General features: G+C 43.0%; 1 protein-coding gene and 1 long non-coding RNA gene across 8 annotated transcripts in view; one reads left to right on the forward strand and one right to left on the reverse strand.

Annotated features, from left to right (window-relative positions):
• The window catches only part of Rreb1 (ras responsive element binding protein 1), a 125,773-nt gene that overhangs the window by 13,217 nt on the left and 86,366 nt on the right, over window positions 1-26,190 (forward strand). Inside the window, exons 1-2 of one of the 7 annotated variants that reach the window (XM_027410375.2) lie at window positions 15,875-16,149; window positions 17,348-17,495. The exons of 4 other annotated variants lie outside the window; for them this stretch is intronic. The gene's annotated coding sequence lies outside the window, so the exon portion shown is untranslated. Of the gene's footprint in view, window positions 1-15,874; window positions 16,150-17,347; window positions 17,496-26,190 lie in introns of those variants that run through there. 2 more of the 7 variants (XM_027410369.2, XM_027410373.2) reach the window with 2 other exon arrangements.
• On the reverse strand, window positions 9,543-12,226 carry LOC118238611. The gene is made up of 3 exons (XR_004769386.1): window positions 11,788-12,226; window positions 9,712-9,824; window positions 9,543-9,615 (listed from the first exon to the last, which is right to left on the reverse strand). It is a non-coding gene; the product is annotated as an uncharacterized LOC118238611 (long non-coding RNA).

The following is a 26,190-nucleotide window of genomic DNA, read 5'->3' on the forward strand; positions in this document are numbered from 1 at the left end:
TGAGCATTGGTTAGCACTGGCCAGGTTCTTATATTCAAAAGCAGCTTCAAGGATGATGGGTGATAAAGCAGCATCGAGGATAATGATGAGGTACGGAGGCTCAATGGGTAAAGTTGCTGGCTAAGAAGCCTGATGACCTGAGTTTGATTGCTGGAAGCAACATGGTGGCAGGAGATGACTGACTCCTGCAAGTTGTTCTGGCCTTCACACACAAACTGTGGCCAGCGTGTACCCAGACGTATACACATACCCACATATAATAAGTCAGTAAAATGCAACTTTATAAAGCTAAGGTGCACTTGATTGTTGTGGGAATGCTGTTTGGGCTGGCTTGTCTCAGGAAGGCTGACAGATACCTGCTATAGTATAGTGTGTCTCGTTTTTGATGCAGAAGGATGAATATAGGAGAGCAGTCTTTTGAGGACGTGGGGGGAGTTCTCTACATGTTGGCTGGTCTGTACCTCCTGACCCTTCTGCTTCTGCCTCTGCTTCAGAGTTCTAGGGTAACACCTGTAAACCACCACACCCAACTAGAAATCTACTCTTAAACAGGAGACACTAACACATGGGTTCTACCACGCATGACTCTGTCTGGAGTACCTTAGAGACGCTCTGCTGCAGGGTCTTGAGAAACCAACCCACTGTTTTTGTTGTAATCTCTTGGATTTTTGTTGTTGGTTTTGGTTGAGATAGAGTTTTCCTGTAGCTATCTCTATAGACCCATGCTGGCCTTATATTCAAAGATCCGCCTGTCTCTTCATCCCAAATGCTGGGATTAAAGACTGGGACTAGAAGCATGCACCATGGTGCCATGTTCTATAATCACTGGTTATTTTCTTTCTTTTTCACTTTGGATTTTCAAGACAGGGCTTCTCTGTGTAGTGCTGGTTGTCTTAGGACTCTGTAGACCAGGCTGGCTTCAAACGTAGATTTACCTACCTCTGCCTCCCAAGTGCTGGGACTAAGAGAATTTGATCTGAACTGGTATTTCGGTGATCCTCAGAGCTCAGTAATCTGCAGTGTGAAGTAGGGACAACTGAATTGATATAATAAACCTTCATATAAATATAAATCTTCAGATTTGCCTAGGTCAGATGAGATAGAGTCAGTTTCTTTGTTGATTTTCTTGTTCTTTGATTTTGAATCCTTGTTGTAGCCCAGGCTGACCTGGGATTCTTGATCTTCCAGCCTTAGCCCCCAAGTGCTGGGATGAGAGGCATGAATTGCCTTGTTGAGCTGTTTTGCTTCATAAACAGGAGGCATGTGGGTTGGAGTATAGTCAGAGAACATCCCATCTTCCTCAGTGCTTTGGGGATGGGGCTCACCATAGTGCTTTCTTCTCTACAGGGGGCCTGGACAAGTTGGAGAACTGGGTGGGCCTGGATTGCTGTGAGCCCTCAGAGCTTTGCCCTCTGCATCCGGTTGCATCGTGAAGGAGGACTGTTTTGAAACAACAGAATTTTAGTTTTCCGTGCTCAATTATCACTGGCCTGCCTGTTTTCTCTGTTGTTAGTCATTGTGATTTTGCTCATGGCAGTTTGATAATTTTAGCAGAAGTCCAGTGAGAAGCAAATTGGATTAGGAGAAATTTGTGCTCTTTGTTTCTCAACTGTGGGTTGTCCCAGACAGTATGCCTGTGTTGGTCACCCTGCCTTGACACCTAGCCCAGGTACTAGGCTCTGGGAAGGCAAAGACACCCGTATGGTTCCTGGCTTAAACTTCCTTAGCACTTGGCAACTGACAAGAGATGCAAGTGGGAAGTGGCTGGGGAAAGAGGAAGTGAGGGCTTGGCCATGAAGGGCTTACCATGTGGAGAAAGAGGTGGGGAAGGAAAAACAAGATGTACTTCTCGGCTGAAAGAGCCGTGCACACACTGAAGCAGGAAAATGTGAAACTGATCTGGGGACAGAATGAGACAGTTGGAGATGACTGGAGGGTAGGGTAGATGGAGATGGGAGAGATACTGACTGGTACTTGGTTTTGCAGGCTGCCATAGGCTTCAGTTGACTTTCAGGTAAAGTCCTGGTGGGACCAACTTGTGCTTGGGAGAATGCTGTCAAACCTAGAGCAGTGGTTCTGAACGTGTGGGTCGTGACTCTGGTGGGGGGGCCTGTGTGTCATACAACTCTTTCATGGGGATAACATCAGATACCCTGTGTATCAGATATTTACATTATGATTCGTCACAGTAGCAAAATTTCAAGGAAATAATTTTATGCTTGGGGGTCACCACAACATGAGGAACTGTATAAATTAAAGCATTAGGAAGGTTGAGAACATCTGCCCAAGAGGAAAATTAAGCAAGAGAGATGGCACCATGTTCAGCAAAGTGCAGTGCAAACTGGAAATTTGGTATCCTCTTTTATGTAACCGGGCTGGCTTGCAGCTCACTATGTACTAGACTAGCATGGACCTTGCAGCAAGCCTCCTGCCTCTGTCTCCTGAATACTAGGATTGCAGGTATATACCACCATCTTGCCAAATACTGTTAAGTGATAACTGAGGGGCTTGGATGTATGGCTTATCAGTAGGGTGTTTGCCCTAGGTTTGCTCCCTAGCATTGCAAAGGTGGGAAAAAGATCATTGAAAGGTGGGAAAATTTGTTTGCAGCGAATAGAATCCAATCAGACACTGTTTAAACTTCCTTTATTGTGTTTTGCTAATTGGCACTTGTAAGTTCATTGGAGAGCAGAAGTCTTTAAAAGGACAGAGACTCAAACCACCCCAGTGCTACCAAGGGGTGTGCCGGGGGTTGTGGGTTAGTATTAAGCATTTGCACAAGACTCTGGACATTTGCCAACACACACACACACACACACACACACACACACACACACACACTCACACACACACACAGACACACACACACACACACACACACACACACACACACACACACACACACACACACACACACACGCAAAGGAGGTGACTACTAGGAGTCCAACATGGACCATTTATGTATTGTGATACCTGGTCTGTCAGTCCTCATGGAGGAGTGCCAGCTGTGAATAAGTGAGCAGAAGCTGTAGGGGCTAAAAGCCTCAGGTGGAAAGAATCTGTTTGTGAAACAGGTGCCCCTCAGACGCTCCAGGCCTTCACTGTGTGTAGATGAGGCAGCTAGGGAAGGGGGCTATACCCAGGGCTTTACAGTCTGGGGGTGGGTGTGAAAGATGTCAGATAGCAGTCTCCACAGACAATTAGTGGCTTAATAATTACTGTAGACACAGTGTTCCCTTAGACTCTGGAGTTTTCAGAGCCCTCTGTCCTCTGGGGAGGAAATACTAATTTTTTTTTATAGGCCTGACTTTATACATTTTCTAAGCCTATATGCAACAGACTAAAGGAGTGGCCTGAGAGGATTGGGGAAAATGTGTGTAGGCCTCTCTAAGTTTTGGTGGGTGAGACAGCACACAAAGCTTTTCTTCACTAAAAACTGATTGATATATTTTGATTTTCCGTGTCACTGTCAACCTTTTATTGCTTAGTTTTGTTTTTAACAGTGGAGCTATAAGCGTGCAGGGGGAAGTGAGTTCCTTTTAAGCTGAAGCCGGGTTTTGGGGAACAAGGATAGGGGAAGGCATCTGAAAGTGCCGCTCAAGGTTCCTTTTGTATGTGTGACCAGTGGGGCAAGGTGGTTGGGGGAGGAACCATGGCACCATTTACCACCCATATACAGTGTTCATCACTATCTGGCAGGATGTAGCTGCTTTTCTCTCCCTTTTATTTAACAAAAAACATTGCTTTTATGTTAATGTGTATGACTGTTTTGCCTACATACATGTTTGTATAGTATGTGCTTGCCTGGTACAAATGAAGGTCAGAGGAGGTTATTGCATATTCTGGAACTGGAGTTAGCAAGGACGTGTGTGAGCCACCATGTGGATGTATAGGAACTCTCAGCTCTTAACCACTGAGCCATCTCTCTAGCCCCCTTTCCTTTTACAGGAGGGAAACTGGGGGTTGGAGACATTAGTGTTTCTAACATCATGCAGCTAGTGGTAGATTTTTCAGGAAGCTTTATGGTCCATTTCCATAGTCTTAAGAATAATTCCCCCTCCCCGCCTCTATTCTGTTGTTTTGGAGTTTCACACGTGCTAGGTGTGCCCTCTTTTGATGAGTTACACCCCCAGTCATTTTCTCTGTGGATGATCTCTGTACACCCTTGGTCCCTGCAGCGTCCTACTACTTAACTCAATTCATGTGTCTTGATGATTGCTTGATGAGAGCATTACATACAATTTGATTGCCTTCACCTCTACTTGAAATAGCCTTAATTGAGCAGCTCTAGTGTCTAGGGCATTTGGTTTGGTTTTGGCAGGTGAAACATGGTGGTTTTTGCCTTGGGGGAGTTTATGTTGTGAAAGGAATCCACAATGCTATGGACCCCGAGCCAAGTTCCCATGGGAAGGCCAGGGTTTGGGAAGGCTCTCTGCATTGGGTCTGCACTTCCAGGAAAAGCACAAGCAGGGGCTGAGGTCCCAGCAAGAGAGGGCAGGTTGGTTTGTAAGTCCAGGGTATAATTTGCTGTTGAAGACAATGTACTGGAAGATAACAACAGGGTTTTTGGGTTGCTTAGAGCCCAGGTCAGATAGGGCAGAAGTTGACCTTTCTAGCTCCTGGTCATAGGAACCCTAGGATTTGAGCAGTTTGTCCTACTGGGGCCTTGGCGACATCCTTAAGAGGGAGAATGTGGTTTGAACATTGGTGTTTTGCTGTGACCACTGTGACCTAAAGCAGAGAATACATCCCAGGGCATCTGGTACAGGATGCACTAAACTGAGCGCTTAAGATTTGTTAATTGCTTTGAGACAGCACACTGATGTGCACACACAAGGAAGTCTTTTCTTTCAGTGTAGACTTGCTGAAAAGCTGAATCGCATTGTGGCTTAACACTGGACTTCATAGCTCCCCATTCAGGTGAGCCACCTTTGAGAGGTGTGAGCAAGGTGTGACTGGGTAGCAGGCAGCTAACTGGGTTCAAGTTAGGCCTCTACCTGGCAGGCTTGGGCTCATTCCCCTTTGGTCCGGGAAGCTCTTTTAGGGTACTTTGTGTTTATAATGTTGGCAGTTGAGCATGCCTATCAGGAAAGCTTTCCTGCACATGTAGTTGGTCAGAACACCAGGTCTTGCTACCGTGGACCTGCCCAGCTTCTCAGTTTTGCTCTCAGGGCACCTGAGCCTATCTCCTGACTTTTTCTCCATTCTGGCATTGGGGCTGCTGCCGCCTTGTCTCTATCCACAAGGAGAAAAGGACCCAGGCCTTCCTTACCTGCCCTCAGCGGGGCAAGGCAAGTCTGGATTTATAGCTTTTTACTGATAATAACCCCCAAATCATTTTGATCCTCTACAGCTAACTGGCCTTCCTCTAGAAACCTGCAAAGCAGTGGTAAATCCCTTTGCACTGCATTGCTTTGGGCTCCTCAGCCTCTGGTAAAGCTGGAAGTGCCTGAAAGAAAGGCAGCCAGAGCCAGGGCCCACATAATCCACACGCTCTGGACGTCACCCCGGGTGACTCAGATTCAGTTGCATTTGCCGGTTTCACAACCACCTGCATTTGATCTCCCTCCGGCAAACTCTCTGCCTGGCTCCTGGTACTAGGAGAGCATAGTGCTCTTCCAGGGATGGCTTTTCTTCCCAGCTTTTTTTTTTTTTTTTTTTTTTTTTTTTTTTTTTAAAGAAGCAGATGTTTCAAGTGTTGAACAAGTTCTGTGCGTTTTCCCTGCTGTCCTCCTAACAATGCTGGCAAGTGTGTATACTTACTGTTTCAGAGATTTGGAAGATAGGACCTGAGGAGACCGTCCTAGTCATCATTGTAATGTCCATCTCATTTCATCTTTGCATCCACCTAATGAGGTCATTGTTACTTCCGTCTTACACATAAAGAAGCTGGGCCTAGGGAGATGTGGCTGCTTTGTCTAGGGTTACTCCAGCTAGTAAGTTGAGATTCAAACCCTGGGTTAGGGTCCCACAGCACTCGATCTTAGTCCTTGCTCTTTTGCAGTTTGTTTTATTAAGTAAAATTGTTTTGTCCTTTGGGACTGACATAGCATATTCCATTGGGTTCATTTTTTTATTTGTTTGGATCTTTCTTCCAACTGTAAAAGGCCAAAGAAAACCAGCTAATGTATATCAAGTGTCCAGTAGGTATCAGACAGACACTTACTTATTTTTTCTAAAAGGGAGTGAAATCAGGTTTCTTCATACTGGAGTGTTGAGCTCCGTGAGGCCTTTTGGTCCTTTTTAAACTTTCTTCTTGTTGTTATTGTTGTTGTGTACTAAGTGCCTAGTGCATCACTGAATGCTCTCTCAGTCAATGGTCACTGAACACAGACGGGGATGAATAAGGCAGGGTGACTTGACCTGTTTGACAGGTGTAGGCACGGGACTGATTCAGGTGTGCAGCTCACCGACATGATCAGAAACGGCCTTTGCGTTTCACACTGCAGGTTTTTGTTTTGTTTTTGTTTATAAAAAGCAGATCCTTTTTACACGTGTAAGCTGAGAGTAATCAGATCTATGCTGTGGGATTACAGAGCATGATATAAAACACTATAAATACCCAATTCCAGCACCATATAAACAGTGGATAAACTGAGCTGTATTTGTTGGTTGGCATGTGTCTTCGTTTTGGGCAGGATTATCCCACACATTAGCACAGCTGGAAATGTGCGAGTCAGTGGAATGCTTGGGAGCATGTTTAAATCTAACATCGCTGCTTCTGCTTTTCAAGTCAAGTAAGTAGTAAAATTGGTGAAGTCACTTCAGCTGTACTTGGACGAATAGTTAGGAAGGTCAGGATCTCGTTAATCCCTTTTCTTATCTTTGTTTACAACCATTGTGCTTAAAAACATATCCATGGTTTGCTTATTCCCTTACACCCTAACTAGCCAATGAGGAAAATAAAGCCCGCTGAAGTTGTGCAGCTGTGGACCATTGGTCTTCCATGTTAGATTTCCTTAGACATCCACAGGCCCTGTCTAGCAAGGAGATCCAGCGTTAGTCTTGGCTTTCCAGAGCTCACGGTGGAGCCACAGTTGCTTATGTTATGGTGTTAACAAGCAATTTATATCAAATCTGCCACCAGCTGGTAAATCAGAATCACACTATGATTGTAAAAATGTTTGTATTCATGGTAGACAATGAGGCATTTGAAGAAAAAAGTGATTTGTCACACCTTTCAGAGTTACAAAGAAAATAGCCCTAAGGAGTTAAAATTTCCTTTTTCCTATGATATTTCAAAGCATTTTTTTGTTTTGTTTTGTTTTTTTTCGAGACAGGGTGTCTCTGTGGCATTGGAGGCTGTCCTGGTACTAGCTCTTGTAGACCAGGCTGGTCTCGAACTCACAGAGATCCGCCTGCCTCTGCCTCCTGAGTGCCTGGGATTAAAGGCGTGCACCACCACTGCCCGGCGATGTTATTTATTTTTATTTTATGTATATGACTGTTGTGTTTGCCCATGTCTGTACCACATGCATGCCCAGGGCAAAAGGAGGTCAGAAGAGGTCAGAAGATTCCCTGCAACTGGAGTTATGGATGGTTGTGAGCTACCATGTGGGTACTAGGAACTGAACCTGGGTCCTCTGCAAGAACAAGTGTTAACTGCTGAACCATCTCTCTAACCCCCCTATTAGGTCTTAAAATCATTTTCCCTCATGTAATTCATATTCACCAAGGAAAATGAATCAAAAGAATAATGTGAATTGGAAAGAAAGGAGTAGTATTCCTGCAAATCTGAAAAGATCCTTACTGATACTTTATGTCTTTTTAGATGGCTTGGGGGGGGGAGTGTCTCAGGCCAGACTGGTCTTAGACTCCCAGAATTGCAGACATGCACCACCATGCAGGTGGGCATGCGCTGTGTCCAGGATTGAATTCAGGGCTTCATGCATGCTAGCCGAGCCCTCTAATCAGTGAGCCACTCCTCCAGGTCTGGAAGACTTCTTTCTACCATAAACACAGTATGAAGGTATGATTCATTTGTGGATGAGAAACTTTTTTTTTTCTTTTCAATTTTTTGAGATATGGTTTCTCTGTAGCTTTAGAGCCTGTTCTGGAACTGGCTATGTAGACTAGGCTGGCCTCAGTCACAGGGATCTTCCTGCCTCTGCCTCCAGAATGCTGGGATTAAAGGGGTGCACCACCACTGCCCAGCTGAGATACTCATTTTTATACATTCTTTAAGTTATACTACGTCTTCAAATTTAAGAATTTATGACAAATCCTTTCTGATACAGTCAACATGGCAGAACAGTCACATTGTTTTGAGACAATCTGGAGAATCAGGCCATAGACAAATATTTAAATTAGTTCCCACTCCCTAGGTTCTCATTAAGGGGAGAAAAGATGTTTTCTCATTTATTGTATTTTTTTAACATTTATTTATTTTATGTGATGTTTTGGTTGCATGTATGTCTGTGTGAGGGTGTTGGACTGGAGTTACAGACAGATGTTAGCTGCCTCATGGATCCTGGGAATTGAACCTGGGTCCTCTGGAAGAACAGCCAGTGCTCTTAACCCCTGAGCCGTCTCTCCAGGCCCTGTGTTTTCTCTTTTAAATGAAGCCAGTCTAGGATTAAGTTTTTTAACTTTTTGTGTGTAGCGTGAGATCTGTCATCCTAGCATCCCAAACACGCTGGAGTCAACAGAGCAAAACAAATTGAGCAGTTCAAAAAGTCCCTCCAAAGGGCCAGACTGCAAACTGGAGTTGTAGCAAGGCCCTGGACTTGAGCTTTCAAACAAGACCAAAAAAAAAAAAAACAAAAAAAAAAACAAAAAAAAACAAAAAAAGCAAAACAAAACCCTTTTAAAATTTAGAATAAAGAATGGAGTTAGGGGAGTGAAAAAGAGGGGCTAGGCTCTTTGGGGTCTTAGAAATGGGGTCTCACATTTAGGAGCAAAGTTCTTTTTTGTCAATCTATATAGTACTATGCATATGACATGTCATTTACCAGTGGTTCTGTTTCTGTTGAGATGCATTGTTTTAATCAGTCATGATATTTAGGCAGTCTTTCATAATCTTTTCAAATATACGGACTATTATTACTTACATATATATATATGCATATATATATATATATATATACATATATATATATATATTCACACATATTTATAGGGCTAGGCCTTGAATCTAGGGCCTCACACTTGCTAAACACAGGCTGTCATGAAACCATACTCCCCAACCTTATGGATCACTCTCTCCCTTTTTAATTAACATATAAAACAATGGGGTTCATTGTAAAATTTTCATACATGCTTTGTGCTGATTCCTCTCTCTGAATCTCTTAATGTAAAAAGATAAAATAAGATTCAAGATGGATATGGTGATACACACTTGTAATCCCAAGGCCAAGGAAGAAGGACCTAACTGAGCCTTAGGGTAGGCTGACCTATAAAGGGATAATTTCCTCAAAAAAAAAAAAAAAAAAAAAAAAAAAAAAAAACCCGGGCTGGGTGTGGTAACCTGTGACTTTAATCCTAATATAGAAGGCAGTGGCAGACTATGAGGCCAGCCTAGTCTACTTAGAGAGTTCCAGGCTAGAGATTTATATAATGAGAACCCATCATAAATCTTCAAGACTAAGTATTTATATTTTTAGAATATGTTGGATTCTGTAATGACAAAAAGGTCATAATAGCATGTTAGTGGCATTTATTATCATTAATTATAGCAGAGTCTTCATATACTTGCAAAGTAATAGTACTTACATGTAAGTGTACTTGGCTAGTGGGTAACTTGCTGAAGAGATAATTTAATAGGTTCCGTGAAACAGAGGCTCCTGCTCCAGAGACAGTTCCTGTGTGTGAATCACTCTGAAGGTCTAATGTCAGGAAAATAATACTTAGCTCAGTTTTGAACTGTAAATGGAATCCCTTGCCTCGGTTCAGGAATGGCTGCCGAGTCCTGATGGAGTTAGGACCATTCTTTGACAAGGTAGGAAGATGTGTTCTGTTCCCACTGGTCCAGCAGTAGAGCTTTATTCCCCCAACAGTTTCCAGTGCAGCCCTTTGATTGACATTCATTTTAGAGCAAAGAATTGAGTTTGGGGAGTGAATTCAATCTGCCAGATTGTGTGAGCATCCCTGCCTACCTCTTGCTATGATTCCTTCAAAAGGCCCTTTAATTGTCTACTGTGATCTGTTAGGAGCCCTTAACCCAAACCCAGTCTTAATTATGGTTAGTCTTAGTTTTTTTCATCTCTAAAATGGCAGACTTGTGCCATATTCTTAGGTGACAAAGGATGCCCTTAGGCAGTTTTTTGTTGGGGGGGGGGTTGTTTTGTTTTGTTTTCTTAGCGTGCGTGCAAACAGAGAACCTTTGTGAGGAGAAGGTATTGTCTTTTCACTAAAGGAAAAGTACCATAAATCTAGGGAAATTCTAAACATCTTGGAAGCCGCTTTAAGGTGGAGCAACAGCAAAAGACCATCCAGTGGAAGGAGAACTTCCTCAGAAACCTTATCTCCATTTCCTCTGGTTGTGTTTTCTTCTTTTTAAAACGGGATGCCTCCTGTCATCACCACTGACTTCAGACAACAAAGTTACTGCACTGTTGAACTCGCCAAGATGCAGGCAGAGGTGGCAAGCATCTCACTGAAATGGCCCTTGTTATCTGTAGGAAGACCATTCCACCGCTCCCATTCCGTCATTCCTCATTTTCTAAGAGCCTGGGCCAGCAGCAGGTATTCTGTTTACATTTTAGGCGGGTCTGTATGTGCTCCAAAAAACATTTAATGTGTCTCTATTTCAAGCTTTTATAGCAACTTTCCAAGTTGCTCACGGAACTTTAGGCAGCAGCTTAGCAGAGACTGAGCAGACGGTGAGGGCTTATCGACAGCCTGAGAACGCACAGGGGTCGGGAAGCCAGTAACCCTAACTAGTCTGTAAATGCTCAAACACAAGCAGGGATAATTTGAGGAAGTGGATCTTGGGAGGGAGATTGTAGGTGACCAGACGGTCAGCCAGTCCTCAGTTGAAGAACTTGTGGCTGTCTGTACCGTGTACCTTAGCTTGGTAAACTCAGCTGTGAGGCAGGTTCCTCTGCCTTGACCAGATGCCGTGGTTACTCTTGGTACACGGTGACCTCTTGAAGGTCTCAGGGGGAAACTCTCTAAACTGAGTTTAAGAATTCCAAAGCCTTTTAACCAGCTCGATTCTGTCAGAGGTTGGAGTTGGAGTTGGAAGGTGCCTCCGCCAGCACTTTTCTCCCTTGCCTTTGTAAATGTTAATAATTAGGATTTTTTTTAAAAAAAGATAGAAATGAGTTGTGATTGATAACTTAGCATTTTGGTTTGTATTGCCTCAGAATTTTTCATCTTAGTAGCTTACTTTGGGTCCCAGTGATTAAGCAGTATGGAGATAATTAGAAATAAGCACACTCTTTGTAAAAGAAACTATTTGAGAAAGGAGTTATAAAAGTATGTATATATGTAAAAAACAGCTTAGGAGTACAATCTTTTTTTCCTGAGCAGACCTACCTTCTTGAAAAGAAAGTTGATTTTTTTTTTTTAGGTGTAACAGACCATAAAGTAAATACACCTCTAAAGACATAAATCTACAAACAAAGCACAAATATCTTTATTTAAAATGGATTAAGTTCTAAAGCCTAATGTTTTTCGAGTGTTGTCTTATCAGATGGCTTACAAAAGCCTGTCACTAATCATATGTGCTGCCCTCGGAATTTCATTAAGAAATAGGCACAGTCACAGATTCTTATATGTGGCAGCAGTGAAACAGAAACTAGATACAAATACCGAGGAAGGTGAAAAGATGAGGTTGTCACACACCTGGCTGCTTCCCTTCCCTTCCTTTTCCAACTCTGCCTGGTTTCGATATTCTTCTAGAAGATGGAGGAAGCTCTGCCCTTAGGGTCATCATCCTGGATCCGGGGATGGGAGTGGCCGGGCACTTCCAGTCCTTCCTCAAAAGCCCAAAGCTGACTCTTCACTTTACAAGCTGTCAGGAGGTGGGCAGTTCTGTCCCCAGGCTTTCCCAGAAAGGCCTGGGAGGAGCAGGGAGGAACAGGGAGAATGTTCGGCTCTCTTGGACACTTCCTCCCCACTCCTGAGGTGCTGGGAGGAGGTAGTAGGGAGTTGGAATCCAGGGATCAGGGCTGGAGGGGCTGAAAGCTGTCACTTCCATTGTGTGCACTGGCCAGGCTACTGCGGTCTTGTACTCTTCATATTTGGGTGTCCTGGGGATGCATCTGGTGAGTTTGCTTGCTGTAGGCACACACACACACACACACACACACACACACACACACACACACACACACACACACACACACACACACACACACACACACGTTTAGATGTTGAATACACAAGCAAATAAAACTAAGAAGCCAAATGCTGAGGGGTTTGTTATTTCTCCAAAGAATTGAAACTGGCTTTTCTGGCCCAACGGTGGAGTTGCTTGCTCAAATTACTTCAGGTAGTCATTGTTTAGGTCACTAAAAATGACTTGGAAAGGTGCAGTATTGAAATGAGGCTTGGAAGGCTCCCCTTGTGCTTTGCTTTTTTTGCAATTCTGGAAGGAGGGGATGGGAGAAGTCACTTGGCCCTGACCTGACTCCTCTTCCTCTCTCTGTCCGAAGATGCAGACACTGTGTTCAGAGTAGCTGCCTGGTGCTCATTGCTGTGGCCGCATCTTCAAGCATTTTTCAGTTTTCGGTATCATCACATCCAGGGTTCCTATTTGTTCTCAAGGACACCCGGTCTAACTGTCAACACCCCCCCCCCATTGTGCCTCCTCACTTGTGCCCAGTTCAGGAGGTTGATAATGTTAACTGATATGCTGTCACTGTAAAAAAAAAAAAAAAAAAAAAAAAAAAAAAACTAGACTTTTACACACACACACACACACACACACACACACACACACACACACACACACACACGTCAGATAGCGTTAGAATGCTATTGTACATTTCTATTCAAGGATGTTAAAGACCCAAATCTTTGAGGGGGGAAAAAAATGGAAAGAAAAAAGGCTGGCACTTTATCCAGTTTAAAGCTGCATGTTGGTCCATGTTAGGCATTTGTCCCTTAGTCTTGAGGTGATAGAAAATGCCAGTTACTGTGGTATTTAACTGACACCAAACTGCTGTCCAAATACTTCAGTTAGACCTAGGCTTCTTTCTTAATTGGTGGAAAGGAAAGCACACCCAGAAAAAGAAGGAAACTGTTACTTTCATTGGACACTTAAGTTTTTCATGCTGAAGGATCTAAAGAACACACGTGTGTTTCTTTTTAATTAAGTGCCCCTTTGTGCTTTTTAAAAGCCGAAGCCATCAGAATCTCCCAATTTGAACTGTTCAAAATGATTCATTTATGTAAAGCTTCAGCAAATGAAAGTTTGGTACTTGTCACCCAAGGGTCGAAAAGTAGTTCTTGCTATCTGAAGTCCACATAAATTTGTGAATTCTTTGCTGCTATTTTTAAGAATTGTTTTGGAAATTGAGGGTTTTTGTTGTTGTCATTTTAAGGTTTTTATAATAAGATTTATCAGTACCAGAAATTGCATAAGCTAGTTAAGGCAACAAGCAAAATACACACAACACACACACACACACACACACACACACACACACACACGTATATATTAGAAATGAATATAGCTGCATATTAGAAGACTAATGTGATGCCTTGGTAGGAATAATTAGATGAAACATGCTTCTTTTTTCTTCAAATTTCCTTGCTTTCTAGAGAACAATCATCAATAAAAAGAATGTGCTTTATATTTTTTCATAGATATCTAAAACAATTCGAAAAATATTTTCTTAAAAAAACTTTAAATCTCACTTTGTATGATGTCTAGCCAAAGGCTCTCATGTTAAAACATACCTCAGTGTTAGTAATGAACTGCTTTCTGGTGCGTTGAATGAATTTAATATGTTAATACTCCTGTAAGGCCCAGAATTGCTTGGCTGCCCCTTGCCCTGCCTGCCTGGTACAGGCTGAAAAGGTACCATTGTTTGTTCTGCAAACACTGGGTGATGTTTGTTTCCAAGGTGACTGATTCTATTGGGCACTTTAAGCAAGGGGGATGGGAAAGAGAGAAAGTTAGCTTTAAACACCTGAGAGCATCCTATTAGTGACACAGCCTATATATGTTGGATGTGTGTATGTTGAAAATTTATGTTAATTGAGGTTATTTGAAGAAAAAAGGGATAAATAATGTAGAAATGAGAAATAGTGTCAATTACTAGCAAGTTCTGATTTAATTCAATATATATTAAATGATAGAATTAAATCTACTTAGGCTGAAGTAAACCGTTTACATTGGAAAATTAAAGAGTTAAGGGAAAGATATTTTAGATGATAACTGTTGAGAAATATTAGCCTTTTTTCTTTCAGTTATAATAACTTATTTACAAAAGCTATTCAGATAAATATTTGTCAATATAATTAAAGTTGGCTATTGATTAAAGTATATGGGTCTTCAAAAAATGACAAGATATGAAATATAAATTTGTTTCAGTTTTGAGTTAAGTTGTTTTTCTGACAACTGTGTAAGATCATTGAGGGGTATTTCTTCCAGAAAACTTCCAGAGACAAGAAAATAGATCAAAAAGCATCTTTTCATGGGTGGTATATATTGACATAATTTGTTAAATTTGGAACATTTGCATTTTATCATTGGGAATTTTCAGGTTCAAGCTAGAGAATATCCTCTTTACCCCCCACCCCCCTCCATTACATGGATGCGGTTAACAGAACTTTGCTTTTTCACTCCTATCTGGCTTAGTACAGTTCATGCGCAGGTTTCAGTAAACATTAACTACTTTTATCAGGGCTTGCAGTGTGCTGAATGGTTAGTAAAGAGAGTGTACTGCAAGAGACAGATGAAAATGAGAGTCCAAGGTCAGATGGCTGTTGAATTTTTTTTTTTTAATTATTGAAAATTTAGGGGAAAAACAAGCCTTTATGAGGCCTACTGTCAAGATATTCTGCCTGACATTTTATGTGTTGAGGCTAACTAACACAGGGATGCTGTGAGCGGCAGGGCACGCTGACTTTAGGACTTTCATTTTCCTCTCGTGAAAAAGCATCCTCCAAGGATAAAAGGTTCTCGAGGCCTCAGCGAGAAGAAATGAGTGTAACACTCAATGTCACAGGGATTCCCCTTATTCCTTTCTAAAAGATGATTCGTGTTTGCCTTCTGATCACCATTCGTATTTTCTAGAGTCAGTACAGTAACTCAAAATGCTAGAATTCAATATTGCCAAATATAGAATAAACACCCAAGTTTCACTATCGTGTAATATTCCAGAACTTTGGCTGTCATTTTCGAAAATAAGAACGTGGTTCTTGCGGGGGTTTTGTTTTGTTTTGTTTTTCCGAAAAGGATAAACTTTCAACACGGATAACGAAGCCGTCCGCTTCCAGCCCCTCAGACTCGGGGGATTTAAAGCGCCCACAGCGGTCGCCGGGTCCCCAGTGGCATCGCTGTTTGCCCCGAGGTCGGTCGGGTCTGGGAATGCTCCGACGACGGTGGCGGCAGCCTTGAGTTAAAGTTGTTGAAGAAGCTCGAAGCCCTCGGTGTAAGCTTTATAAGTGCATGGTCTGTCCTTGGCAGGACCTGGTCAGCACGCCGGGTGACCCGCGGGGCATCGTCTCCCGCTGGGTTCGGCTCGCCTTCCCAGAGAAGGGCGTGAGGGGGACGGAGGTGGGCGGCCATTATGAAGGCGGGCGTCGGCGTCGGCGCGGACCGGTGGCGGGCGCGGTGTGAGGTACGAGCCCCTCCCTCCCCTCCCGGAGCCGCCGAGGTCGGCCCTCTAGGGCTTGTGGTGACCTCCTCAGCTGAGGAACTGGCCGTGCTTGTCCAGACTCCGCGGGATCTGCACGACGCCCGCCGCAACTCCGCTGAGTGCTGGGCGCTCCGCGAGGGGGCCGCGGAGCCGTCAGTCAGGCCAGCAGCGCCGCTGATTGGCTGACGCGCCGGTGGGGGGCAGGCCTGGGCGCTGGCATCCCTGACGGGACCTTGAAGCTCTGATCTCACCCTCTCAGGATCTCTTCAGGCTCTCTTCTCTCCCTCACCGCAGCCTCCGACTGGAGCAGCAGCCTAGTGGCAACCAGAGGTCCTCAGAGCCCGATGCGCCACGACGCCTTCAAAAGAATTCTCTCAGGGAGAGCTTAGAAAATGTGGGTGTTCTGAGCAAGACCCTCTTCCTCTTTACGCCTTCTTCCTTCTGGGTAGTTCGAGGGCCTCTAGCTCGTGGCCACGTTTACAGTTTCGGAAGTTTTCAGAGGCCTGCGCTGGTCTGCTCGCATAATGTATTTCCCCCTCAGAACAAGTCCCCTTAAGGATCTGGGGTTTCCCCCTGGATGGCTGTGGCTCTCAGGAGGGTGGCGCTGGGCCTGCCTCTGCAGAAATGGACCCGCAGGAGGCCCCGTGGAGCAGGAAGTCAGGGACTTCCATGTGGGGACAGCCCCAGAGTGGCAGCAGCCAGGTGGCTGAGTCTGCGAACGGAGCCCTAACCCAGCTCAGCGTGGCCTTTCCGAATTCCTGGTCTGAGGGGACAGGGGGCTTCTCCAAAACGACGCTTATTTGGAGACTAGAGGAAGCGGCCCAGAATAGTGTCGAGCCAGGCCTTGGGCTCTGCATCCTTCATGGGGAGTCCACATGCTAGTCACTCTTCCGAAAGTGGGGCGCCCTTGTCTCATCTGAGTGGTGTTTCAAGTTTCTCTTCTGAGGACCAGTTATAAGAAAGAGCCCGTGTAGCTGTGGGGAGGGTTTCTTGATGTTCTGTACTTGTCCATCACTGGAGGGGACACTGTTGCCACTGCTACTGACGGCCAGAGGTCACTTGCTATGGAGCGGGCTTGTTGAGTGTGCTCTATTTTACTATAGGACAGTCTACAGGGTCAGCTTTGAAGCTCCCAGGAAGGTACTCTAGTAACCTTACACTCATGCAGCGCGAGATGTAGCCAGGGGCCCTGATGCAGCCTCAGAGAAGCAGCCCTCTCTTACAATGCACTGTAGTGGCCTAGATCATTTCGTTGCCTTGCAGTGTGATGGTTAGACTTAGGGATTTGTCTCCTTTTTACTTTACTGTTCTTGGTGATCGGCTCCAGAAGATTCTGACTGAGCTAGTTTAGGTCAAGGCTAGAAGCAGGTAATTTGGTGCATTTGTGAAGAGGTGGACGTGGTGGCATACACCTTTATTCTAAAAGCATCTCTGAGTTTAAGCTAGGCAGAGCTGCTACATAGATCCCAACACACACACACACACACACACACACACACACACACACACACACACACACACACACATCCAGTGAGATAAAATGGGATTTCTTTTTTCTTCTTTTTTACATGTGTTGATCATGTGGATCATAGGAGCGCTTCCAAGAGTCGGTTCTCCGTGGATTCTGGGGATCGAACTCAGGTCTTTAAGCCTGTAGCAGACACCTTTACCTCCCAAGCCAATCTCACAAGCCCAGCGACTAGATTAAAATCAAACAAAAACTGATGAAAGTGTTAATTGGTAAGTCCTGAATTGTCCTAGCTGCTGCTTGCTATTAAACAGGGTACTGTGACACCTGTGCTAGAACCACTATGGCCCTCAGCACTGGCAGGTGTAAATGCCACTAATTAATTTTTTAAGAACTCGGAGCTCTGACAGAATTATCAGGGATGCTGAATAGCAGATACCAGATGTTTCTTTTGTTAAATTCGTGGATAAGTAGTGTTTCATGTAATCAGACTATGGGTGTTTAAACTCTTGGTCTGATGTTTTGGGGCTTGGAGTATTGAATTTTTTCTGTAAGGAGGGAAGAAGAGGGGGTACATTCTGGTTCCTAACGTGCCTTCCCCTCTCAGTGTTATCTTAGGTGGAGGTGTTGACTCAATTATCACTAGGCCCAGGTCCTGGTAGAAGAGGGTTAAATGGTACTTGGGAGCCTCTTTATCTGAACCGTTTTGCCACAGCTGAAGTTGACCGCCTGTGCCTCTAACTGAATTCAGTCCTTTTTCACTGGGGGACAACAGTACAGTCAGCAGCTCATCGCGTCGAGCAGACTTTACAAGCCTCTGAACAGCTTGGCTTTTTTGCAGTTCATGAATGCACCATTTGTTGTTTTGAGCACAACTGTTAGATACAACTGGTCTTGCAGCCCACTCTGCTTGTGACCAGTGAGCATCAGCCTAGATGTATTCCTCCCCCAATCCTTGACTTTTTTTTTTTTTTTTCAGGGACCAAGTTTTTGCTTTAAATGCTCCTATTTTGTCCACACTAGAATTTCTTTGACCCAATTTACATTTTTCAAATATGTAATTTTCAGAAATAAGGTTTTAATTTGCTAAAACTGGTCTGAGAATTCTGAATAAATATTACAGTTGATTAAAGAAGGATTTTTGTGGCATTTGCACACATGCCTTTTTGTAAGTCACAAAACTTGTGACTTTGAAATTGAATTTTAAATTGGTTTGAAGTTATCTTTATATGTCATCTCTTCATCAAATATTGCCTCCAATTCATTAGATTTTAACTGCTTTCATAGCAAAAAGTAAATGAGGTGATGTATTATTTAATTTGATTTAACCATTTTATAATGTATACATATATCGAAACAATGTATATATACTATATGTGTATATATACTATATGTGCATATATACTATATGTGTATACTATATGTATACTATATGTGTATATATACTATAAATATAAATATAAATAAATACAGCCACGCCCCCAGTGCTAGTTGGTGCTAGGCAGTGACTACCACTGAGTTGTATGTCTAGCCTGACAATTTTTTTTGTTTGTTTTTTTTTTTGTTTTTTTCCAGACAGGGTTTCTCTGTGTGGCTTTGGAGGCTGTCCTGGCACTCGCTCTGGAGACCAGGCTGGCCTCGAACTCACAGAGATCCACCTGCCTCTGTCTCCAGAGTGCTGGGATTAAAGGCGTGTGCCACCAACGCCCGGCAAACCTGACAAATATTTTCAACCACATCATACTAAACTAAAATTTATTAATTAAAAAATAATTTAAGAGAAGCTGTCAATTAAACTGCAATATGGTATTCTAAAGTATTTCTGGATAACTTGATCGTTCTTTTCTTGAAACAGGACTCCACAATGATAATATTCATATTAGGATTTTCACTTTCTACTCAGATGCACATATTTGGCTCTGATTAGTTGCAGCAGGTGTTTACATTGAAATTATTCCTTCTTTATAGTTTAAGGTATTTTAGCTAGAGAGTATTAACTAACATCCCTTTCTGCTGTGCTTTTAATTGTCCACATTGATTGTTCCAACTGCTGTTGGATCTCGATGAGCCAAGGAGATGGATTTCTGTTAAAAACATCCTGTAACAACTGATTCCACGTGCCTTGATATCCTAGAGCTTCTAAAAATGATGCTGTCAGATTGCTGCAAATGAAGAAGCCTTCTTTGTGTAGTTGAATCTTTGATCTGTTTTGGTTTAGTTTGGTTTTGAGACCAGGGTCTCATTGGATAGCCTTGGCTGGCCTGGGACTTGCTTTATAGACTAGATTGGCCTTAAGCACATACAGGAAATAAGAACAGTGGTGGGAGAGCTTTCTCACTTCACTGTTCTTTTGTGAAGATGTCTCCTAAGCAAGCTCATGTTTAAGGGTTCTCAACAGCAGCTTTCCTGGCCTGCTGTGTGTCTTCAACTTTTAAAGCATGTTTTACATATGCATCATCCCGTGTTTCCATGCTTGGTTTTGATCTGCCCCTTTAAAGTTGAAGTTGCAGATAGTTCTCCCTTTACAATAGTTTGTGTGCTTAATTATGTGTGTTGTTTGAAATGGCAACTAAAACACTGCCAGAATTACCAGCAGGTAGAAACTGCTTTTCCTGTGTCAGAACAGCCAGAGTGGCTTAGTGGATGCTTCTGTTGCTAAGCAGGTAGGTTTCTGGTCTGGAGGCTACCCATTAACCCTGTAAGTGCCTAACGGTAAGCCAAGAAGATAGAGAAAAATAGCCGGTGCTTTCTCCAGCATCCTATCTGAAAGCTTGAAAAGTGGACATAGGAGCTTAAGTCTGATTTACTCATTCGGAGGAGAAGGAGGGGAGCTGGAAAGATGGTGAGGACACCAAATTAGTGTTTACACTGGGATGAAGGCTCCCTCCATCTAGCAGTTGATAGTGAAGATCTCAACAATATGGTCAAAATTACGGTTGGATTCTAGAGAGGAATGGGTTTAGCTCTTCTCTTTGGTATTTTTCTCTGTAAGCCTACCTTTAATTGCCCACATGGCTGTGAGGAGACGAGAAGGAAGAAAGGGTTGCTGTTTGCATCCATTTGCCAGAAAGGAGTTAACAGAACATACCACAAAACAGGTTGGGCAAGACTGTTAAAGTCAGTGATGAAGCCTGCCTCCCCCTCTTCTCTTCTTCCTCTCTCCTCTTCTTCCTTCTCCTTGACTTACCACATTGAAGACTTTCGAACATCTTTCAGTTCTTGCCTACACCCCCACTCCACCACCCCAATTCACTGTCTGGCTTCCCCTCTCCTAGTCAGAACACTTGATGTGAATAAAATACTTTGTGCAGATGAGGAGCTTGTCTGCGACAGGCAGGCTGCCTGGCCAGCTGTTTCTCAAGCAGCAGCCGATAGTGCCCTCTGTCATGTAACATAGGCCCTATTCAGCGGCAGCATTCTTGAGTATGCATTTATGCCTCTGTGGGACTGTGGAGGGTACAGCTTGGGAGGGCGGGGAATGTGGAGGCAGGATGAAGAAGGAAGTGTGAGCATTCGCACGGACTTAGAGCAATGAGCCACACAAATGCCACTAAGTCAGGAGACATTACTGTTTGAAGCATGTGCGGTTAGCTTGGGATCTAGGATGCAGGAGAACTGGGTTCCTTGCAGGCCAGTTTGTGTCTGATATAAGTTCTACGTGGTGTTTGCATCCATTCATCCCATAAACATACCATATATAGTCATGCTTGAGCTCACCATAACATCACAAGGGAAGCACTCCTAACTCACGGTTCCTTTCCTGCTCAGAAGCAGACTCACAGAGGCTATTTCTGGTGTGTTGTGGTCTGCTGTCTTTGGGGAGGGGGAGAAAAGAGGTTATTGCTTTCCATATTTACCCTGTTTCTAATGTTTCTAATTCTTGTTTGCCTGGCACTCTGGAAGTTAAACGAATTTTACTGTCATGGGACTTCTCTGAGTGCATCTTAAAAGAAAAAGGATAAAGAAAAGCCTGTTTTCCTTAGTGTCTTTAACATCACATACGTTTTGTTTTATGGACCCTGATCTCCCACTGTTCTGAGAGCATCTTTTCGTGATGTTAGGGTAAGCCATACCTTGTAACTTGTAGTATTTATTGGTGGCCATGGAGAAGTTTTCCTTCTGTTTACTTTTTCAACCTTCCCTGAACTGACCAGATTATTTACCACGTGTCACCTTAAGGTGTTCAGGGCAGGGCAGGCAGCTTCTGTGGAACTGGTGGCAGCATTCGAACTTGGCAGAGCTGGATCCAGCTGAGTTGAGGAGGTGGCAATGAGAATTTTAAAAATGCAGTCCCTTTGTCCTATACCTGGAATACCATATGTCAGCTTGGAGTGAGCAGCAGGGCATTTGTAGTTCAGATAAGAGGTCCATGTGCACACCGCCCCCACCCCACACACCTTACATTGCCACTCTCTAGAGTGCATTCTTCTCAGGACACATGTAAATAACTTGAGGGAAAAGACAGTTTGCCAGGCTGGGACTTTGAATACTAAGAGAAAAGATGGAAGCTTTTGTTTTCTTTCATTAACCTCATCAGGTTATATCTTAGAATTTTTATCTCACTGTGTGACAGTTAATTGTCCCATCCTTCCTCTTTCCTAGGCTGGTAAGCCCTGTGCATCTTTCAAGCCCCACTAAGAAGTTCTTAATAAGGTAGAACAAAGTTAGCATATTTTATTAACTTCATTTCCTTAACTTACATAATGTGTTTTTCCAAGTAATGCATCTTGACTAGTAAGTTAAAGTTTCTTCAAAAGCATGAATAAGTTCATATTGAGAGAAAAAGAAAAGTGCTGAGCACTTCAGAGGCAGGTAGAGCTCTGTGAGTTCAAAGTCAGGCTGGAGAGACCCTGTTTTAAACAAAAAACCAAACAAATGTCTGAAGAGGTGGCTCAGCAGTCAAGAGCACTGGCCACACTGCAGAGGACGTAGATTCGATTCCCAGCACCAGTGTGGCAGCTGAGAACGGTCTGTACCTCTACCTCCAGGAGATCTTGTGCCCTCTTCTGGCTTCTTTGTATTCTTCATGCCCATGGTACACAGACACACACCAAAGAAAAACAAAACAAATTAAAAAAAATAATCATAACACTTTCACAGGCATTGGTGGCACACGCTTTTAATCCCAGTACTCAGGAGGAAGAGGCAGGCAGATCTCTGTGAGTTTGAGGCCAGCCTGGTCTACAGAAAGAGTTCCAAGACAGGTTCCAAAGCCACAGAGAAACCCTGTCTCAAAAACAAAAACAAACAAACAAAAACCAAAAACAAGACACCAAAAAAAGCAAAACACTTTTAAGTGATATGTACTTGTTTCTAGATTATTAGAATAATTACTAATAACTATTAGCAATTTCCAGCCATTATGTAATGTTTAGAAAAAAAAGACACTTGAGTACTTCCAGATGACCTGGTATCACCATGGAGACAGCCATCTATTGGTTAGTATGCTGTTGACTCACATGTACTGCATCACTTATGTGGAGGTCACTTATTTGGCAATCTCAGGCACAGAATGAATGAGAGCTAATGGGGTGATTTATATAAAATAAAGTTTTCAAAAGCCACACAAGTTGAATCCTGGCAATAACAACCCTAACCTTGATTTGTGTGATGTGCTAGTGTTATTTATTTTATTTTTTTGAGACAAGGTTTCTCTTTATAGTCCTGGCTGACCTGAAACTCACTCTGTAGACCAGGCTGGCCTCAAACTCAGAAATCAACCTGCCTCTACATCACGAGTGATGGGATTAAAGGTGTGTACTACCACCACTTAGCTTTGTGTAGATTTTTAATGTGAATTGTCTTTTTATATATATTAGATGCCATTGATTTTATTATTTTCTAAAAAGAGATGCCTCTACACCAGAAAAGTCTTAGGTACCCTGAAAGACACTCTCTGTAGAAAAGGGATCTTGGACTTGAGCTGTGTGTTGTTTAAGATTTATTTTATTATTATGTAGATTTGTGTGGATATGTGCATGTAAGTGCAGGTGCCTGAAGAGGGTGTCAGAGACCCTGGAGCTGGGGTTACAGGTAGTTGTCAGCTACCCAATGTGGATGCTGAGAGCAAAACTCAAAAGTCCTTTGCAAGAGCAGCAAGCTGTTTCCCTGGGCTATATTTTTTTCATTTTATTATTTCTCTGTTTTCGTGTGTGTGTGTGTGTGTGTGTGTGTGTGTGTGTGTGTGTGTGTGTGTGTGTGTGTTGTGTTTTTGTTGTCACTGTTGTTTGTTTTTTAAGAGATGTGGCCCTACTTTGTAGCCCACGCTGACTTTAAACTAACTCCTGTTATTTTGCTTCAGTCTTCCATGTGTCAGGATAGGTTTGTAGCTGTGTTACCACTCTAATAATCAGACTTGTGGATACATTTGAATACGTTACTTACACGGATATAAGGATGGTATAAACTTGTTAGTCTCCTTTTCAGATAAGCCCTTGATGTTTTTCATAAGCAAAATTGTTTGTTTGAAAATTTAATTAGAGTTAAAATTGGGTCCCTCCAGTATCTAGGGAAACTTTGACTCCAGGTAGAAAGTATTCTCTTACATAATAGTCATTTTTCACACTGTTAGGCAGGGGAAACACATTTGAATTACATATAACAAATAGGAATTAGTTGTTTGTATGTTAGCTGCTCAAAGCAGCTGGAAAAGTAATTAAAAGCTAGGACTTCCCAAGAAGAGCAAGTGGCAGGTTTGGGGGCTGGCCCTTTGAAGTGGGGATAGCACAGAGGGTATGTGCAGAAAGGGTGTTGCTGAGGGGTGGGAATAGTTTGTCTTTGAAATTTGGGGCAACCAGTAGAAGTGACCTGTAGCAGGATGTGATGGCTACTCCATTTGTGATGATGCCTTGTCATATCCGTTGGGTAGGTGGAGCCTCAGGGATGACTGTTAGAGTGGAGTTGTAGAACTGGAGGTGCAGGTCGGGAAGTGTCCAGGCATGGAATGGAGTAGCCTCTGGCTGCCTGGAGAACAGCCCTGTGAATCATAGGCATAGAGAACTTTGTTCCGTTGGAGCTGATGGGTAGAGAGCAGGCAGGAGTGTGCTCCCAGTTCACCCTCTGATGTCCCTGCAGAGTTGTGAAGACACCGCAGAAATCTCTGGGCTGTTAGTAGCCCCTCAGTCTGCCATCCACTGTTTAAAAGCTCTGTCCTCTTTATAAATCTCCCCTCCCCCAATCCAATTTAAGCTAGATGTCACCAATCAGCCTTAAAGCTGGCTAAAATTGCTCTTACAGATATCAAGTTAGTTATCAAGAGGGGGGAGGAGACAGGAAAAAAAATCGATTAATTCATTAAGGTTGTTGGAGGATTAAAATGTTACTTGATTGCTGGTCTTATCCTGGATTTGGAGATTTCAAGGAAAAGTGGACAATGCCAGCTTTTGTCCAAGGATTCCAGCAGTCACATGATCTGTATAGCCAATTCCAGGAGCAAAATGCTGGCATCCTCTGTGCCTTTGTCCACTTAGAGGAGGAACTGTTAAGAGGAAAGGATGTTCTGGCTTGGGAATCATTTAGCTGAGAACCCAGCTTGGTTCTGGCCTTAATTTTATACAAAGATTGACACATCCCAAAGCCATGAGACATGAGTGGGCTACAATATTTGGGTGTAAATTGGAGTTTTAGGAGGAGGCAACAGCAGGGAGACCAGTAGAGGCAGTCATTTCTAGTCCCCTGTTGCACCTAGTAGAAGTGGCTCAGCCAGGTTGGGGCCAGGGCAAAGTGATCATCTTGATAAACTATCTCAAATAATTTATAAATATGGGCAATTTATCCAAGTCTGAATCTGTAAACCTCTAAGCGTAAGTAAGTGAGAATTTGGGTTATATAGAGGGTACCTGATGGGATACCATGTATAAACTTCCAGGAATTTACTTACTGCTAGATGCTCTCATGATGGGCATTCGTGTAGGAGAAATAAAGTGATCAAGTTAGACCAGAAGAACCATGTAATAATGCTTTATATGTTTTTTTTTCTCAATGTTGGAGCCCCATGTCTCTTTCACAAATGAGCACGCAGGGACTCTGGTTGAATAAAACAGTATGAGTGTTATAAAGTCACTTGGCTGAGTAGTAAACTTTGGGAATGGCTAGCAAGATATGATGCTGTTTCCTTTAGTTAATAGCACACAATTCCTGCTTTTTTTTTTTAAGTGGTCTAGGAGAATCTGCCATGTTATTTTCTTATAAAAAGTGAAGAAATGATCCTGCTTCAGGATTCAATGAAGATATATTGATCTTCATAATATAAGAAGAATGTCACTGGCTTTTTTTGGGGGGGATAGGGAAGTGGGGTAGTTAAAAAGCTAGGTTTTCAGGGCTGGGAATATAGTTTAGTGGTAGAGAGCTTGCCTAACAAGTGTGAGAACCTAGTTTTGATCTCCAGCATGGATGGGCATCTGGAGAGGGCATCTTGCTGTGTCACTCGGGCTCCTCCCAAACTCAGTGGCTCAAACTGTCTTCTCAAAAGTGTACACCACTGCACCCAACCTAATTTTCATTATCTCATTAATTAATCAATTAATTAAATGTGTGAGTGTTTTGTCTCTCTGTATGTCTGCATGCCATAAGAGGGCATCAGATCCCATTATAGATGGTTGTGAGCCACATGTGGTTGCTGGGAATTGAACTCCAGAACCACCTAACCACTGAGCCACTTCTCCAGGCCCCACTTTCATTATTTTTTTAAGTGTCTTTTTTTTGTGGCTTACAAAGGACATGGAATAAAAAGTTAAAAAGACTCATAATGAATAATCTATTAAGTTGTTGAAAAACTACAAAAATATTAGGGAAATGCGATATTCAGCCTTTAAATTATTTTTAATTCTGATTTTCCAGCTGAGTTATAATGTGTGACCAAGTGTATTACATGAGTGTTGACCTTTTTTAGGGGGAGCTACATGAATGTACCTAAAAAGATGGAATTTGACACACCTAGACAATGTGTTCAAGGAGCCTTGACACAGC

The sequence above is a fragment of the Cricetulus griseus genome, chromosome 3, assembly GCF_003668045.3.
Source record: "Cricetulus griseus strain 17A/GY chromosome 3, alternate assembly CriGri-PICRH-1.0, whole genome shotgun sequence".
Taxonomy (NCBI): domain Eukaryota; kingdom Metazoa; phylum Chordata; class Mammalia; order Rodentia; family Cricetidae; genus Cricetulus; species Cricetulus griseus.